The sequence below is a fragment of the Alligator sinensis genome, unplaced genomic scaffold, assembly GCF_000455745.1.
Source record: "Alligator sinensis unplaced genomic scaffold, ASM45574v1 scaffold1004_1, whole genome shotgun sequence".
In the NCBI taxonomy this organism is placed as follows: Eukaryota; Metazoa; Chordata; order Crocodylia; family Alligatoridae; genus Alligator; species Alligator sinensis.
In genome coordinates, this window is record NW_005842148.1 from 1,404,909 (window position 1) to 1,417,608 (window position 12,700).

Consider the following 12,700-nt stretch of genomic DNA (forward strand, 5'->3'; position numbering starts at 1 on the left):
CCCAGATAGTTCCTTTCTTGTGTATTTGAAACCATCCTCCCCCCCGGGAGTGGATTGGGAGATAGGGAATCTCCCCACTTGCTCTTGGAGCCATGCCCCTTCCTAGCCGGGATCTTTCTTGCTTCTTTTGAGCTGTAGCAAGAGAGGGGAAGGGCAGGTTACCTGGGGAGGGAAGGGTGCAAGGGCTAAAGGCAACATATGTAGTGAAACCACAAAGCATTGTTGGGGTATGTTTGCAGGATTTATCCTTTGCAAGGGAAGCACAATAGCAGCTATTGAGGTGTTGGCCACTGCGGCCCGAGTAGAACAAGCCTGGACACATGCGTGCCTCGTCCGAGCACCGCCCAGGAACGAGCTCTGCGAGCACGAGTCGCTTCACTTGGCCAGCAATAGATCAAGGCAACAGATCAAGCCCGTGGCAGGCAGGAAAAGCGGTCTCAATCGAAATTAGGGCTCCCTAAAACAGCCCGATCTTTATCAGGTACAGAAGCCTCCTCCCTGGGGAGCTGGGAACCAAAGAACAGGCGACAGTGGCAGGACATGGCCTGTCTCGCTGCAAAGCCGGGGCGAGGCTGCGGACAGACGTGACATTTAGCGCGTTCCGAGCGCGGTTCAGGACACCGAGGGGGAGACTCGAGCCTACCTCTCGGGTAGCAGAAGCAGGCCCGGAGTCGGTTCAGGGCAAGGACCTCCAAATCTGGCCCTCGTTCCGCTTGATCCCCCTAAGAGGTTTAGCAGTCAGCTCTGAGGACGGAAGGAAACAGAAAGAAGGTGGGAATGCAAATGGCCCCTCACCCAGGCTTATAACACGTGATAGTGTTCGGGTGTGGGCACTTTGCACCTAATTAATGCAATTTAGATGACTGCACCTGGGGGTGGAGGAGAGGTTCTTGATGCAACTCGGGGCACTTGCCTAATTCGTGGCATCCAGCTCGCTCCTGGTCACCTCCGTCTCCGCACAGTTTTGGATCAGCGGTGCCTTGCAAGCCCTCCTCGTCTGCAGCCCTTTAAACGCCTCAACCCAGCTCGACCTCTCATTCCCCAGCCCCCCTTCTCTTGCAGTGGCATGTCTCTGGGCATGTAACTGCAGCGGGCTGTGCTTGAACCCCTGGGTGGGAGCTCCTTGCCATTGAGATGGATGCCCAGGACCCATTGGCACCCAGGGACTTTGGAGTCTGTGGGGGTCTCCAGGCGCTGGATGAAGCCACCCCTGGAAGGGGTCTGGAGAGGCCGTAACACACACACACACACACGAACGAGTCTGGAGGGGCAGTGACACACGCACGTGCACACACCCGCCTTGGTCCGTTTCCATCAGCAGATGCCAGGTCTGCGAGTTCTGTGGTGTGGAAGAAATCACAGCTGGGGCTTGGCGTGGGTTTGGTGTGTGTGTGTGTGTGTGTGTGTGTATGGGGTGGGGGTGCTTTCTGCAGCCTTTCTGGAAGCGATCTGGGGGGATCTGGGGGTAAAGGAAAGGCTTCCGCCGCAGCCCGGGGCCCCAGGGCTCTCCCAACCGGGATCATTACTGATTAACGCGATCTGTCAACACTCCCCTGCCCCGTGTGACTCCAGCAGATCTATTCGCTGGCACCTGAGCTGCCATCGCCGTCACCTTGGTAAGACTTTGCATCCCCGGCTTGCTCCTGAGTCATGGGTAAATATTGTCTGATGCCAGGCCGCCCTTTCCCCGGCCCCGCCGCCGCTGTGTGTACTTACCTGGAGAGCGGCTGTTTTCTTAGCACGAAGATGGCACCTCCTGGAGCCTTGCAAACATTTTTGTCATGGACTGGAGGTGGGGCAGACAGCCCGAGCCCGGAGGGGGAGGGGGGTGACCCTGGGATGCTACTAGCGCTCCGGTCCCCCGACCTCGGGGCAGTGGGTGCCTTGCCTGCAGGGTCTCAACCCCCTTCTCTCTGGCAGGAGGTGGCTATGCCTTTCCCTCTCCCATCGCGTTGTTTGGGACTTGGAGCGGGGGGGGGGGGCTTCTGTTGTCCGTGAACCTTTCCTGTGTTGCTCCAGGGGTAGCTAAGATATGGGGCGGGGGTAATACTTAGGATTGGCAACGCCTCCGCATGTTTTGCATCCTAAGAAAGGCACAACTTGGTCTTCCCAGCTGGGCCAGAGCAGAGCCCCCGGGCCTGGGGCACAGGCCCAGGTGCTGGGGGTAGACGGGGGCTTGGGGCAGAGCAGCCAAGAGCTGTGGGAAGGGGTGCCCAGCACGGGTGTTGGTGTAAGGACTTGGGCAGACAAGGCTCGTTAGGTAAATCTGGTATCTTTGATTAGGCCACCTCAAATAGTTGGAAAAATTCTTCTTTGCAAGCTGTCGGGTATGCATACCCTGTCTGCTGGCCTCTCACCTAAACGGGTCTGCCCGGGTGTGCATGCGGCCCCCAGGTAACTGGAGGGATGCCTTCCACGTGGGACACGCGTGGGCATCCCTCTGACTTCAAAGGGCACTGGGGCAGGCCCTAAAGCTGTCCTGCTCCAGGGTCCCTCGGTAGCCTGCTGTCTCCCGAGCCTATGTGGTTTGAGACAGCCGTGGACAGGTAACAGGGATCAGCTAAAGGCTCCTGATGAGCCTGGCCTGTTCGGCAGCTTTTTGCTGGAGCCCCTCGGGCAGCTTGACCCCGCAGGATCCCCGGGCTGGCTCTGCACGACCCACCGCAAATACTGGAAGCGGCTGGTCCCGCGTGGGAACAGGGGCTTTGGGAGCTTCCATATCCTGCAGGAAGGGGATTTAAAAAAAGAAAGCTCTGGTTTTATTTCGGAGACTCCTGAAGTCATTTGCTGGCGTGACTGTCTGCTTCCCATTTTCTATAAAGAAATCTATATGGAAGATCTGTTTCAGGGAAGGAAAAGAAAAAAAAAAAAACCAAGTCACTGTGCAGTGCTACTTCATAGAAACCCCACACTGTATTTCCCGAAAACCTAGCTAGTGCTGTAGGACCTGCTGTGTTAAATTATGATCCAAAGGCTTTGGGGTGGGAACAATCAATCAGAATACCTGGGGTAGTGTGTAATATGTGTGCTCTTGCCAGCAGGAGCAGGCTGCCCCCGAACACAGTCCCCCAGCAGGTTAAATAAATATGATACTATAGACAAACCGAGGGGATCACATAGCAGCATCAATCAGCTGTTGATAAAATACAATCTTCCTTTAATACACGCTGAGAAAGTTATTTAACACTTACAAAACCTGGATCCAGAGCTTTTTCCTTTTAGTAAAGGGGAAAAAAATGTTCTTTGAAAGTGCAACTCTTTTAAAGAGGCAAGGAGAGGTGACAGTTACACTTTCCTGGGGGATATAATAGAAAAGCTTTTAATGAAGCCACAGACACTGTAGAAAGTACGTGAGCCCCGGCGCGGGGGAGGAAGAAAAAAATAAAAGAGATAGGGGAGCAGTTAAAAGAACAAGTAAATACAGAAGTGGCCGGAGTCAACTTCAGGCTCTACCTCGGGGTTTCCTTTATTTCCTTTTCCCATTCACAGGACCACAAAGCCCGGGGTGAGAGGCTGGAGGGATTTCAGGGAGCTGCTTTGCCTGGGATGCAGCTGAGCAGGGCGGTGCGGGCAAGGGAGAGGATGCTGAGCCCCGGGGCTTGGGCGGTGTGCAGCTTCAGGGGCCAAATCAGGAGCAGAGAGACGATAAATGCCCTTCTGCAGAAGAGGTCGGAGTCACTTGGAACGGGAATAATCCCTTCTCCCGGGATTAAATAAACCGCCCAGGACATGCACTGCGCCGCCTGCGTTTCATCCCTGGGGTGAATGGGCTGAATGGTCACTGGACAGCTCCCGACCCGAATGGGCAGCAGGTTGACTTGACTATTGAGTCTGTATTAAGGATAAGAAATAAAGGAGCATCACGCCCGTTTTCTTCTCGTGGTTGATGCGCTCTTCTGCCTTTACTAGCGCTCCAGCTTTGCACTTCCGAGCAGCCCCCACCTTATTCTAGTTTAGATCCTGGGACAGACCCCAATCCTGCTTATTTACCCCTAAGGGGCTTGAAGGGCCCCCATTTGAAGTCAATGGTAATATTTTGGCACAGTTGCCTAGTCCGTTCCCGTGTGCCCCCAAGCCGCGGGGAGCAGGGAAAGCCAGGGAGACACGGGGGCAGGGGCAAGGGCAGCTCAGGAGGTGGGGAAAGGATGGGCAGGGCCTGCCGGGTCTTCCCTTAGCAAATGAAGATCCGGGGACAGACGGGTGGGTGCTGCGTGCACAAGCGGGGCACTGGGCAGGGATGCAGGAGGCGCTGGAAGAAGTGGCTGGGAACCCAAAGCCACTTGACCTCCAGGCTCTTCCTCATCCTCTTCCAAAGGCTTTGGACCTCATGCAGCGAGACAGGGAAGATCCCACCATTCACACGGCGGCACGAAGTCCTGGGCACAGTCACAGACAAAAGTTGGCACCTGGCTGGGCAAGGTCTGGCCGCACAAGGGACGGAGGTGGGGTGCGGTACGTTCAGTGCCCACATCTGGGGAAAGGATCCTGGCCCCCTTCCTCTGTTGTTGTGGACCATGGGGATGCAGGGAATAACGAAATGGGCTGTGCAATCCACGCGTATCCCCCCCACTGCCCTGCACCGGGTGACCCCCTGGCATCCTTAGCAGAAATGGAAAGGGGGTTACGGCATCCCCCCCCACCCCATTTCTCTCCGTTGGTGCTTGCCCCAACATCTCTGCGCCCTAAAAAGAGAAGCCTAGCAAAAATGAAGTGTATTTCCTACCTAGGGGGAACTTTTTACCATCTTTAATGGTCCTGGAGCCTGATGTAGGGCCTTTCAGCCCGAAAGCTTGCAGAAAAAAGATATTTTTTTGTTGTTGAGATTTTCTAGTTGGTCTAATGCACCAAGAGTTGTCGATTTTTTGCATAGCACACAAAGGGCACTCCACTACACCCGTGCCCATCCTGACGGGCTGGGGACCCCCTGCACTGCTTGTTTATGACGTCACCAGCTGCGATTGCGTCACGAGCCCCAAACTGGACACGTTCTGTGCCGCGTCGGAGAGAGACATGCCTGCCTTTGCAGCGCGGCTACCCCGGGGGATCGGGACAAATCAGACCAGTTACCCCCCCAGTGCGTCGTCCCAAGCCTGTGAGGCTGAGCTCCGGCACCGATGCTAGTTTCTGAGCCAGCAAAACTTTGTAGCGAAGTCACTGCCCGGGTGCAGGAGGGGAGAGAGCTTCTTGGATCGGGGAGGGCGAGCCAGGGACCCTCTGGCAGCCTGCGCCCCGGTCGCCCTTGGCTGGGGAAGGGGAGCGGGCTGGAGGTGGGGGTGCCTGCTGCTGGAGGAAGGGGTTCAGAGCCCCTCTCCCGTCGTCTGTTTAGAAAGTTGCGCTAAACAGCCCTTTACCTGCACCAGACACCCTCAAGCACCCTCCTGGGGCTTGTTGGGCAGATGTAATGGCAGGGCCAGGGGGGTCTTGTTTGGCTAGACGTGGGGACATTTGTCATGGCTGACCTGTGAACTGCAGCTTCTGAGCTCGGGACTGTACAGAGAGGCTCGGGCTAATGTAATAAAGCGAGAGAGACAAGAGGAAAGGCCTGTCTTGCCCCAGGGCCACCACATGTTCACTCCGTTTTACTGTCAGTGCTACATAGAGGCTGTGGCTTCATTTCATATTCCATTAATATTTACAGCAGCGATTGAATTTCCCATTACAAAGTTCACCATACACACACAGCTAATATGAAATATTAATAGTATTGTGCACATTATGAAAAGTCTTACTAGTAAAGAAAAAAAGAAAGCCAATAGGCACTTTTCACCAGCAAATTCATTTACTCCGTGCACTTGCAAGCAGGAGGGGTTTTCACCCACCCGGCACACCCCGGCCTCACCCGGATTTCCAGGGGTTTGGAGCAAAGAACAGCTCCGCCTGGGAGTTTGGGCAGCAGGGTGCCGCCAGGAATCAGAAAATGCTACGATTTTTCGATGGGAAAAACACGAATTTTAAAAAGTTTCCATTTGTTTTTCGTTGCTGCTCGCAAGGAGAAGATACTCGGATCTTACCGCCAAATGGGTAGTAAGCACACCACGTCCCTTAGCCCCGCCTGCCCGGGAGAACTTGGGTTATTTCCTGTGCCTAGAAGCATTTCCCCCTAAACAACCATCTCTCTCCAGCCCTGTTGTGATCAGTTTGGGGACATACCCAAACCCTGCGCGTTTCAGGGATGAGTAACTGGGCATCAACTTCCTGTGCATTTCTCGGAGTCATTTTTCAGTGGCTAGTTGACTCTATGGGATCAAGAGAAATACTGTCTTCCTTGAATGGGTCTATGGAATCAAGAAAAATACTGTCTTCCGTGAATGTCTCCTCCGCGAAAATATGTCCCAGAGGCAGTGGCAATCAATTGAATTGAAAGTAACTTGATCATTTCTACATTAAAGCAAATAATAAACTTGGGCAAACTTTCATGTTACACCGAACAGGCATTCCCCCTTCCTCTCCCCTCCCTTCCCCTCACCCCGCTTTTCTGGAGAAATGTTGATGCTTGTTTTTTCGATATTAGAAGTGAAATACATTGGTATTGGGGGAGCAAAACACTGCTTTTGGGGTTGGGGTTTTTTTGTAGTTGTTTTTTTCCCCCTTGAATAGTTTGGCTTCTCTGTGGACCAAGCACAGAGCTGAACACCCCTGAGAAAGAGAAACAAAATAGGGCTCTTTTTCTGACCCTGGGGTCCGATCAAAGGGTTGCTCAGAAACCCGGGGCATTAAAAACTATAGAACCTTCCTTAGCTTTTCTTCGTAAAGCTTTTTAATTCCCTTAGAAGTGCCAGAACTGCCAGCAGCTCTGCGTCTAGCATCTGCATCTGCTAAAACGTTTGGGAGAAAGTTGTGATGACCTGGACGGAATATGGACCTAGAAAATCGAGAGCAGCCCTTTTCTCTCTCCTTGGGAGGAGATTTTATGACCTAGAAGTCAATCCTTGATTGAGTTTTCCAGTTCGGCTTTAGTCAGGAGTTGGGCTGGATTAATTTACACTCGGATTTGCTTTCTGCTGGCAGCAGTCACAAGGCAGCGATCTCACCTGGAGTCCTCTGGTCAAGATGGTGCTTGAACCTAGCTGGGGATGCCCACCCATTTGCTCTACTAAATGTACTCTATAGGTCTGCGCCCTTTTCTCTCTGCTTTCCGCATGATTTTATCTTGTACTATTTGAGTGATAAGAAGTGAAGGCATGTATTAAGTACATTTGTACTCTATAGGTCTGTTACTGTTTAGTTAAAGTACATTTATACCCTATAGGTCTGCGCCCTTTTCCCTCTGCTTCCCCCTGATTTTATCTTGTAATATTTGGGTGATAAGAAGTTAAGTCATATATTAAGTACATTTATACTCTATAGGTTTATTACTCTATAAAGTACACGTATACTCTATAGGTCTGTTACTCTATAGTTAATAAATACATTTATACCCTACAGGTCTGAGTCCTTTTCTCTCTGCTTTCCCCCTGATTTCATCTTGTAATATTTGGGTGATAAGAAGTGAAGGCATGTGTTAAGTACATTTATACTCTATACGTTTGTTACTCTATAAAGTACACGTATACTCTATAGATCTGTTACTCTATAGTTAATAAATACATTTATACCCTACAGGTCTGAGTCCTTTTCTCTCTGCTTTCCCCCTGATTTCATCTTGTAATATTTGGATGATACGAAGTGAAGGCATGTATTAAGTACATTTATACTCCATAGGTCTGTTACTCTATAGTTAATAAATAAATTTATACTCTGTAGGTCTGCGCCCTTTTCTCTCTGCTTTCCCCCTGATTTCATCTTGTAATATTTGGATGATACGAAGTGAAGGCATGTATTAAGTACATTTATACTCCATAGGTCTGTTACTCTATAGTTAATAAATACATTTATACTCTATAGGTCTGCACCCTTTTCTCTCTGCTTTCCCCTGATTTCATTTTGTAATAGTTAGATGATAAGAAGTGAAGGCATGTATGAAGTACATTTATACTCTATAGGTCTGTTACTCTATAGTTAATAAATACATTTATACTCTGTAAGTCTGCACCCTTTTCTTTCTGATTCCCCCCCGATTTTATCTTGTAATATTTGGGTGATAAAGAGGGGATAAGAATTCGTATATTTCTATGTGTATTTCTTGCTGGGGGAGAATATGATGGATCTTCCTATTTTGCCAAAGCCTCCTCATCACAGAGCAGGGTCGGGACAGCTTCCAGCCCTATTCATGACTTTTAATAGACTTGGATTAAGGCAATTTCGGAATCCATAGGTTAGTTTGCTGGGGGTGGGAGGAGAGGTTCGTCCCCCCTCCCCAGCTCCAGGGAATGGCAAGCTCTGGAAGGTATGGATGGGTGACATTTCCACCATGAGTTCTGTTTCTAACCCCCTTTCCCCTCCCCTTCTCTCTCTGTGTTTTTTTTTCTTTACAGCCCTAAATGTGTCATGCTTTGTCACATCCTCTGTGTGTGTGTTTTTAGAGAACATTTGAATAAAAGGCTCGATGCCAGGTATTGGTGACACAGTGGGTGGAATTTTCAGCCTTTCCACAAAGAGTTGGAAGCCTCCATTTGCATAAGGTCAGAGTACAGCTTCTGATAGAACTTTAGCAGCATCTCTGTCTCTTAGCAACACTCTTGCACTCTTGGTCCCTGCATTAAATTGACTGGTCCTTTCCTTTTCTTCCTTTCATAGGGAGGCTTACAATAAAATGTCACCCTTCCAACCTGTGTCTGTCACCCAGTAGGTCATCTGTTTCTCTACACCTCCCCCCTCTTCCCCCCCCCCCCCCCCTCCCCCCCCCCCCCACACTTCATCTCCAATTAGAGGATGAGATTATTCATTTGGTGGATTCCCAAAACTGCTTCATTTTTTATTTTGTTAATTAATATTAATAACATTTCTCCTTTTGTATTAATAAAAAAAGGAGTCCTCCTAAACAGAGAGGAGATAAGGAGCAAATTGCAGGCACCTGCAAAACAATGGGATTGGAGAGGGGTAATAAGGCGAGTTGAGATAGAGAGAGCAAGGTTTAGGTCATCCTCTCCACCCATTTAGTTGATGCAGGGTTGAACTCAGCATGGAAGCCTTCAATGTGCTTAGAATATTAGAGTCACCCCTCTTGGCTTCGGGATGGGAATTGGTGACAGAATACAGATGCTGATAGGTGGTGTTAATGGAGGGTCAGATTTGGACAATAGTATCCATCACTTGCCTCATGGCTCTGCTGTCAGATGGAGTCATTTCTGACTGCTCTATCACCAAGATTTGGGAGAGATTCAATTATTACATTCAGCTTGGCAACGGGGGATACAAATCTATGCCCAAAGGAGGAGGGGGGGTGATTTTGACTCCGTTCTTTCCTGATGTCCCCCCCCCCATCTTACATTAAATACAAATAAATAAATAGCATTAAAAAATACAAAAACTAGTCTTAACTGTTCAATATGTCCGTTTGCTATTGATTTTCAGAAAAAAAAACCCAAAACAAAACACCCCAGCTGCTGGATTACGCGGCTTCAGAGTGATTTGGCAGCTCCATTCGCACAAAGAAACTTTTGTTGGGAAGATTATTGAGGATCTGCTAAAGTTTGAGCCATGTACAGCATGTGCGTGTGTTTCACACACCCACACCCCTTCCCAGGAAACTCCGCGCTGAGAACTGCACGGCTCGGGGAGCTATTGTCATGGCAATGATGACCATGCCTGTGTGATGACATAGGTAATACGTGTCCATGTGCAAGGATCCGATCGCAAGCCGAGGTGTGTGCCATGAGGCATGCATGTGTGTGCATCTCTATAGCTAATGTGTCTGATAGCGAATGTACACTATATATAATTAAAAATAATAATAATAATCTAAACTGGATACCTAGTATATATAATGGCCCCTTAAGGCAAGCAAGGTTTGCTTGTAAAGTTGCACTTTCCAGGCAGGCATCAAATTCCTTGGCAGGGCTGGCTCTCTATTTCGCCTGCCCTATGTTTAAAGGGATTTAAGTGGCGAGAGCCCCTTTCAATCCCGTCCCTTGCCCCTGCCCCGGCTCCCTGCGGCGCTCTGATCCGCTCCGGAGGAGGCAAGGCTGGTTCTCAAGTGGTGCAAACGCCGAGGTAAAACCTGGCGCTTTCCAAGCAGCAGCTCTTCAAAACTCTGGCTCTCTGGGCGTCTTTCCCCCCTCCTCTCCCCTTGCCTCTGCCTTCAGACACTGTAATTCCTGCAAGATAAATTCCCAGGTAATGGGTTCTGAGAAAAAGCAACCGAGGTTAGGAGTCAACTGCCTCCTCTTTAATAATTCACATGTCATATTCCTTCCACTTTGTCATGTTGCCTAAGGAAGACGGACAGGGCCGAGCCAAGCAGACACTCCACTCGATTCTCCCAGGGCTGGGGGGATCCAGCGAGGGGCGATGCCCCCTCTCCCCCCTGCGCGAGGGGCAAATCTGCCTGTCTCGTCCCTCGCATTGCCATCTGCTCCTTTCTCCCCAGCAAAGGCACGATTGTTTACGGGCAGACAGCCTCATGCCCAGCTTCCCCATTCCCATAGCTCTCAAAGAAAGGAGACCACCCTCCACCCCCTCCTCCCTTTACCTCCGGGGCTGTCCCTGAACATCTCTTGCTGCTACAAGAAAAATCTCCTGCTCCTTTGCCCAGAGACAATTTCCCAATGCACGAGAATAGGAGCCCGGGCTTCCCCTTGCCCCCCTCCGCCAGCCGGGGCGATGCGAGATTGATCGTGTCTCTCCGGTGACAGGACCTCTTCACTTGGCTCCTCTCTCTATTCACGTTTCCAAGAGTGTTTGCCTAGCTCACTCAACCTCGTGCTGCGGGAATATATCGTCCGCCTGTTCTTCTCTCTCCCGAGGAAGGCAAGCGGGGCTGGGGTCTGCCCTTAACACGGGGCTGGAGCCTGTGATGAAATATTAGAGATCACACATTATGTGGGCATATAGACACAATAGATATAGACACCCTTGCCTACCTCCACATGCCCAACCCTATTGAGGTGCAACATCCACACCCTGGCTCCTCTGGGGTTTGCCGCAGTTCCTCCATCTCACGATCATCTCACGATACGGTCACCTAAAGGCTGTCAAAAGACATCATCAAAGGCATCAAATACATCAAAATCCCCTTGGAAGCTGGCTTTTCTGGACGCTGAGATGAACCCGTGTGACTGGGAGCGCGATGTGCACGTCTATCGAGTCACCAGGGCCATCAAGACGCACTTTTTAAGCCTCCCCTTCATGTTTCCCTGTAGTGCCAATCGACGTGGTATTATTTGGGTGCAGGGGACTGTTGCCAATTGAGGATGGCTTTTTCTTTCCAAGTTCAGTGTTACACTAAGTACATCTACTCTTGACCCCCGGTAAAACAGCGAGTGACAGCAAGAAGGAGAATATCTGGGGCTGGATCTTGCGAAGTCCCTTCCAGTCCCTACTGTCTAATGTCTATGCCTCTTTACTCGTCCTGGTGTTGTCTGGTCCCTGGGGCATTGATTTTCTCCCGATGGCTTGAAAGGAGTAGGATTCTTCAGCGATGTTTCATTTAAGGAGCATGTCTAAGGAATATGTTTATGACGAAGGACATAGGCAGATAAATCGGATATCTTTTTATTAGACCAACTCACATAGTTGGAAAAAAAAATCTTCTTTGCAAGCTTTCAGGTATAAATACTTGCAAAGTAGAATTTTTCCAGTTGTTTGAGTTGGTCGAATAGAAGATACCAGATTTAACCCAAAGAAACGTGTCTGCCTATGTCCTTAGACCAACACGGCTACAACCTGCCCCCATGTAAGGAATAACACATCTGAGCTTCTCTTTCGCTCTCTTGCTCGGCGGTTTCAGACGTGAGACTTCAAGTCTTACCCGAAACAATAGGGCATATGCCTTTATCTGCCAGGTTTCGGTAACTTTATACACGAAATGGAAGAGCAGGGAACTTTTGCAGTAACTTAGCAAAAAGGGCTTATCAGCAGAAAGGAGGATAAGAGCAGACCTCCAGGCCAACGGGAAGTTTGTCTGGGGGAGATTGGCCGGGGTCTGTTACATTTCCGACCCGGGTCTGCGCCGCCTTGTGCGGGTCACCTCTGCGGGCCCGGATCAGTTCCGGAAGGAGATAGCTGGGAACCAGGTGCAACGGGCTTGGTGATTGCGTGTGTGTTGGGGGGAGAGGCGGGTTGTCAGGGGAAAGTTCCTTGTTACGAAGGCATCAGTACCTGAAAGAGTGAGAAACCCCTCGGAAAGCCCCGTCACCCAATTTGAGGGACCAGGAAAGTATCTTGAGAGCTGAGTGTCATGCCCAACAGGCTGGAAGGGTCTAAGTTTCAAGTGTGTGCGTGCGTGTGTGAGAGAGAGAACAGGAAACTACCTTGAGACGTGAGTGTCATGTCCAACAGGCTGGAAGGGTATTAAAGTGCGTGTGTGTGTGTCAAAGTCAAAGGTCTGAAGCGATTCATGCTGAGCTAGGAATAGGAGCTGACTTCAGCTCTATAAAATACAGGAAAGTTCATGGCTTGAAAAGGCATCTCCGCCTGGCACAAAGCACCTACTTTTTCTCCCTTTGCCCCTAGCAGCAAGGGAGTCATCTCTTCTCCTGCAGGACGAAACTAGGGTACCCCCCAGCACTATTTTTCAACTCCCCGAGATCTGAATCCTGCACAAAAGTGGCAGGAGAGAGACTCGGGTGCCAAAGCTGTTACTACAGCTAGGAATGCAAGC